This window comes from Suncus etruscus, chromosome 4 (genome assembly GCF_024139225.1).
Source record: "Suncus etruscus isolate mSunEtr1 chromosome 4, mSunEtr1.pri.cur, whole genome shotgun sequence".
In the NCBI taxonomy this organism is placed as follows: domain Eukaryota; kingdom Metazoa; phylum Chordata; class Mammalia; order Eulipotyphla; family Soricidae; genus Suncus; species Suncus etruscus.
The window spans coordinates 31119164-31125788 of record NC_064851.1 but is presented as its reverse complement, the minus strand read 5'-3'; the positions used below and the strand labels follow the sequence as shown (position 1 = coordinate 31125788).

The 6625-nt window shown below is 38.3% G+C and overlaps 1 non-coding gene across 1 annotated transcript; it reads left to right on the top strand.

Annotated features, from left to right (window-relative positions):
- Positions 1-6019: 6019 nt before the first annotated feature.
- On the top strand, positions 6020-6152 carry LOC126007894 (small nucleolar RNA SNORA51). Its single transcript, XR_007495368.1, has one exon. It is a non-coding gene; the product is annotated as a small nucleolar RNA SNORA51 (small nucleolar RNA).
- Positions 6153-6625: the final 473 nt, after the last annotated feature.

Sequence of the window (6625 nt, the reverse complement as noted above, 5' to 3'; positions counted from 1 at the left end):
ATCAAATATATCTCACAGAAGTCATAACTACAATAAAAAAGAAAAATAACCCAAGAGAAAATGAGCCAAATTGTTTGATAAACATTTGTCCAAAATGCAATATAAATAGCCAAAACACATTAAAGAATACTCTACTCAAACTAGTCATTAGAAAATTAGTTATTAGGAAAATAAAATTAGTCATTAGAAAAATAAAAATCAAATTCATAACGAGATAACACTTCTTTTTTTTTAAGTTGCAATATATCTTTTTTTTTAATATGATTTTTATTTTGATCATCGTGGCTTACATATTGTTGACAATATTATTTTAGGTACATATTTACATAAAAGCAAGGGGGTTCCCATCATCAGATTGTCTTTACCTATACCTCCATTTTTGTCCTCCCTCCCATTTCCTCTTCCCTCACCCTCAGGGCGGCTAGAATATGTGGTCCCCTCTGTATCTGACCCACTACCTAGTAGTCTTGCACCTGTTTGGTCTTGATGTCTCCCTTATTTCCCCCTCTAACTGGAGGTAGGACTAGTTAGTTCAAGATGCATGGTTTTGTTTGAAAAAGAGGAAAAGAAATAAAGCTGGGGTAAGAGGACTAATATGCCGAAAATGTGCGGAATCCTTCTAGGGCTCTCTCATCAACGCTTTGAGAGATCAAGGAGATAAAGAAGCGTGAAACACTCCCCCCCGTACCAAAAGAAGTGTCAAATATCCAGTGAGGATTCGGCTATATCGATAGCACCACAAAAAAACAAGCAAACGAAAAAAAAAAAAAAAAACAAAGAAAAACAGACAAACAAAAACAAAAACAAAAAAGAAACAAACAAAAACAAATCAAAACGAAAACCGTTATGGTCTTGAAATAAGAAACATGGCATAGCACATAAAGAAAGGAAAGAAAAGAAGAGAAAAAAAAAAGTATAACTGGGGACAACAATTTCAATAATCACACCCAAACAGAGAAATCTATCAAAGATAGGTAGGTAAATAAAAATAATAATAATAATAATAATAAATGAAGATAAAAAATAATATATTATATACTATAAAAAAATAACCGAGGTTTTGTACTTTTTTTATTTTTTGTTTTTTCCCCTCCTGCCCTGGCACAGTAAATATTGGGGTCATTCAAAGAGGAATTCACTTGGCCTAAGAAATATGGGGTTTCTCCGTCCTTGGAGTATATTGTCGTGGGATCAACTATAGACTCTGTCAGATCATTTATTTTCCCGAGTGGTGCTTTTGTGGGTTGTGGAAGACTTCTGCCCTGTCCTGTGTGATACAATCAGACCTCTGTGTCTAGAGGTCTCTGTATCTGCACGGATCCTGAGGTGGGGACTTATGATGAAGTCAGTCCTTTGTGGTCTTGAGGTTCCGTTCCTTCAGTGTCATTTTAATCCATCTTCTGTGGTTGGAGATCTTGGTCTTTGTGTTGAACCTGGGATGGCGCCTAGGGATAGCGTCTTTCTTTGTGCTTCCCGAAGCCCCATTCCGTTACAATTGTCTCTGCCAGACCTTTGGAACACTGGGATCATAAGTATTGTGCAGGTCATAGTTCAAACCCTAAACTAGGGCTTTTTTATTGGACCCAAGATATATACAGTCTGGTCATGGTTCTAGCAGCCAGTCCTCTATAACTCACGATCTTGGCTTTTGGACCTACCAAAGGGTGACAAATCTTCTGGTTTTGTCTTGTCATTGGCTGGTAAGGTAGGCTAATCTGTTCTAAGGTCAGGTTGTTCACATTTTCCTCGTTGTCAGGTATCATGTTAGAGCTGGTCCTTGTTGGTGGCCCCACAGTATTAAGGCTCTGTCCCGGCTGGGATTTGTTTTCTTGTAGCTGTTGTGAGGAACTGTGCCGTTTCTATGTCTGGGGTCCAGGGTTCAAGGCTGGAATGAATGTATCTAATCAACATGAAGTCTAAGTCTGATTCCACATGACATATTTTCAGGGTAGGAGATATCCCTGTATTGTAAACAACTATGAGTTCTTTATCTCTAGTAAGACAAGAGCTCTTTTTTTTTTTTTGTAAGATTTCCCCTTTATTTAGTGTGCCTTTGCAGGGAGAAACGGTGCTACCTTATATTGTCCGGTGTATTTGGGGGTGGACAGAGGGGATAACAGAAAACAGGTCACATACCCAAAATGATAAAAAAAAAAGGAAATAAAAATGTATCAGCTCACCAAATGTATATGTAGGACAGACATTTAAAAAAATAACTTAATTAATTTAAAAAAAAATAAAAAAAAGAAAAGAAAAGAAATAAAATGAGTTAGCGAAGTTTTTAAAGGACCAAAGTGGTGCAAAAGACTATCTTACATTTGGGGGAAAAGCAGGTAAAGCGGTGCTATATTACAGGTCTATGCCTATGTCTGGAAGCACAGAATTTTTCCCATTGTCTTTTGGGTTTTTTCTTGTGGTGCATGGGTTCCCGGGCTTCTTTATATCACACCCCTGACCTTCTTCAGATTGGTAAAAATTTGCGGCAGGGAGGTCTTGGAAGAGTTCTTGCTTTTGGGGATACTTTTGGACCTAGGTCCAGTTTCAAGAAACAGTCACATTAGGGGGAGTTGGTATGGAGGGCCTCGCATCATGAGTCCGCAGGGGAGTTGGCTGTCTTTTCTTGCAGGAGACGAGGTGTGGGTTTGAACTGGGTGTCCCCTCGCCTGGGTGCTGGGTACTGGTTCGTTGGGTAGGAGGTCGATCTTGATGCCTAATAGATTAAGGACTGAGGGTGAAGAGTTTCAATATGGTGGGAGATCTGGATGGGATTGGGGGGTGAAGGGATAGTTGGATTTCTGGAGATAACACTTCTTACCAACCGCTGAATCAGGCAAAAAGTACTTGGCAGTTGGATTATTAAAATCTGCAAATGTAAATGAAAATCATCAGAGGGTTTTTAAAAATCACCATTTGAATGTATCACTCCTGCATAATTACTTCATAGAGATCCCTATTGTTTGATTTATTATTTTAGGGTGTTTTAGGGTGATTCGTTTGGTGGCAAAAGATAACTAGAAAAGTAGATCAAATGTTTCCTGATGGGCTACTGGGTTCTTCTTATTCAAGCATTTGTCTCAACTAGGTCCAGTAGTAGCTAAGAGCTGTTTTCTTATACAATAAGTAGTCAATAGCTTTGGTGGACTCTAGGGATCTTTATTATAATTACTATAATTAATTTGGGCTTGCCAGATATTCATACTGTGTCTTTTCTACCACAGACACTTAAAATTACCTGGACTTAATAATGGCTAGTGAATGGGAGAATGAAATACATCAAAGCTTGTACCTCCTATGATATTTTACTATTAATATTATATACATAAATTGATTCTAAATTCTACATATTATACTCCCAGGACATTTTATGTTATAACTTTATAACTGGATGAATAATAAGGATTCATGGAGAATTTCCAATATGTGATAAAACTACCAAGGATAAATTCATTAAGTCTGTCTACTAGAAGTGAATATTATTTCAAACCTTTTATGTTTTTTTGTTTTGTTTTGTTTTTTAGGTCATACCCGGTGGCAGTCAGGGGTTTCACCTGGCTCTGTGCTCAGAAATCGCTCCTGGCAGGCACAGGGAACCACATGGGATGACAGGATTCAAACCTCCATTCATCCTGGATCGGCTGCGTGCAAAGCAAACACCCTACTGCTGTCTCTACACGCCTCTATTTCAAACCTTTTTAATTTCCTTAAAGTAGGTGCTTATAAAGTGGTAGAAAATTTTCTCTACATAATTATTAAGGTGTTTTGGTGTGGCTCTTAGTCTTATAACTGATAAGTGTACTTTCTAAGTGTGTTTTGTTTTTAAGCAGTTTTGTAGTAAAGTGTGTTTTAAATATTTTAAGCATTTTATTAAGTACTTTTATAGTTTTATTAAGTAATAGTAATTTTATAAGTTTATTAGGTAGTAGATGTTTAATTAGTAGAGTGATTTAATAGAATTAACCATGTTGTTAACTTCTGCTAAGTTGATTTCCACTTCTGATAACTTGATTTCTAAATCCACAAAAGCCTGGCCACACACACACAAACCATAAATCCTTGAAGGCTCTGACTGCTGGGCAGCAAACAATTCATTGATGGTTTTGAGCTGCTGGCTGGCCTAGAGAGATAAGAGACAGCTGTGTAGTGTGTGTGCTTGTGAAGTATAGAAAATAGTTAGGTAAATGTTAACGTTGCTTCTAGCTCTGTTCTTTCTGGCTTAAGGCTATAAAATGGACACCAGGGTCCCTAGCCATGCCTTTCTCAGGACCTCCATCCCTCTAGGAACATCTGGAGGTAACAGGCCTTATTATCTTACAGACCACCAGGATGTGGATACCAGACATAGCTCCAAAAGACCACCAGAAAGGGGGCTAGAGTGAATGATGCCAACTAGGGGGGGGGTCCCCTAGGGAATCGCACCTTTTTCTGTTAACATTATTGGATAATTTGAACTGAAATGCTTATGTGAACCTATGAAAATATTTGAAGTTTGTAATCTCATTATCATATAAAAATCTATAAAAATCTAGGGACGACATAGCTCAGGGTTCCACTTTTGGACCAAAGGCTGCTGCGCCAGGTTGGCAGTGGAAACCCAGAGCTCTGGAGGAAATAATCTCTGCATTGCTTTTGGATCTTTAAAGTTTTGGAGTTTTTATTGAGTGGTAGGCTTTTCCTGGACCCTAGGCTTCCCTGGATCCTGGGTTCTCCCCAGGACCTGGACATCCCTGGACCTAAGACCTTTCTCTCATAGGCCCTAGGCTTTACTGGTCCCTTTTCACAATAACAAATAAATATGCTTCATATAAACAGCCAACTCCTCAGAATCCAAGAAAAGTCTTCTGCGCCCTAGAAATGCCAGTAAATAAGAGGTTTTTTTTTTCTTGATTATCAATATATCATAGAACAAGTCAATAAAATTTATAAGTATATGAGTGCATCCCTATTCACTCTGACACTTGAGAACACTATTACTGTTACTATGCAGTCTACATACTTCAAATGCTTTTATGAACCTACATGTGAAAGGTTTCAAGAGTACAATGACAATAATAAGAGAACAGTGAAAGAGAAAACATTCCTAATAGAGGTGTGTTCAGAGCCCTGGGGATATTGGATGCCAGAAGCAACAGTGTCATTTAAAAAATTAGAGAGTATTAAATTTAAAAAGTGATTGTTGCGGGGCTGGAGTGATAGCGCAGCGGTAGGGCATTTGCTTTGCAAGTCGCTGACCCAGGACAGACCTGGGTTCAATCCCCAGCATCCCATATGGTCCCCCTAGCCAGGAGTGATTTCTGAGCACATAGCCAGGAGTAACCCCTGAGTATCACCGGGTGTGGCCCAAAAACCCAAAACAAAACAAAAAAAAAAAGTGATGGTTGGGACTAGAGTGACAGTACACTGAATAGTGTATTTGCCTTGCATGTGGCCAACTTAGCTCCCCAGATGAGCTCTGAGCCAGCAGGGCATTCCTGATCACAGCTGAGTATGGCCACAAACAAAACAAAACAAAACAAAAACTGATTGCTGAGCTCATCTCAGAAACGTCAATTGAAACAAGAGAGACTTCCCAGATTGAGAAAATATCATATACAAGTACTTAGCTACATTCTTGTTGCAGATATCTCAACAGAGCAGCAGAATCAAAATTGCATTTTTTGCTGTTGTCATTGCAACTAAATTACTACAACTATAGAAGTTAGGTTTCAACAATTTCAGAGAAAAGTCATTTACCAAAGAAAATGAAGATAGTAAAGAAAGTAGAGAAGACCTCTGTGCCTGATGAATGGTGTGAAGACATTTTAGGTCAACAGCTAAGAAAATATTCTGAACAAAAACCAGGGAGAGCAAAAAGAATCAAAAACTAAAGACAACATTCCCACGACCAATATCTCAAGTGTCCTTCCTCCCCACCCCACATCAGCTTGAACTCTAGACAGGTTTTCTACTTCATGTTGCACTGGTGAAGGATTTTATGTGTGTGTATATATATATATATTTAAAAAATAAAAAAAAAAGATAGGGCCTCCCAATTCTTACCACAGACTGTGTTCTTTACACTGAGTGTATAAAAAGAGGAGGTACAGTAAATGCACCCCATATACACCTTAACATAGGCCCTTTGCCTGGTCTGTATTGTGAATTGGGGAACAAAAAAAAACCTAAAGACAAGTGAAGAACTTGTTAGAACACACTAGAACTTATAAAGACGAATGAATGAACAAGTATTTGTTTCAAACAATTTAGGGACTGCGGTTAAAAAAAAAAAAAAAAAAAAAAAAAACATGGGGCCAGAGAAGTAAGGCGTCTGCCTTACAAGTGCTAACCTCGGACAGACTGTGGTTTGATCCCCGGCATCCCATATGGTCCCCCAAGCCAAGAGCGATTTCTGAGCGCATAGCCAGGAGTAACCCCTGAGCGTCACCAAGCGTGGCCCAAAAAACAAAATAATTAAAATATTAAAATAAATAAATAATTTTTAAAAACTGTTTTCTTAAACATAAATAAATAAAAACGGTTTTCTTTTACCAAGTAGTACACTCAATCTTGACCTAGAACTCAAAAGAACTGAAGGAGGAGATCTAGGAACAGCTGAAGAAGCTATGACCTCAGTGTCTGTCTCTGGCCA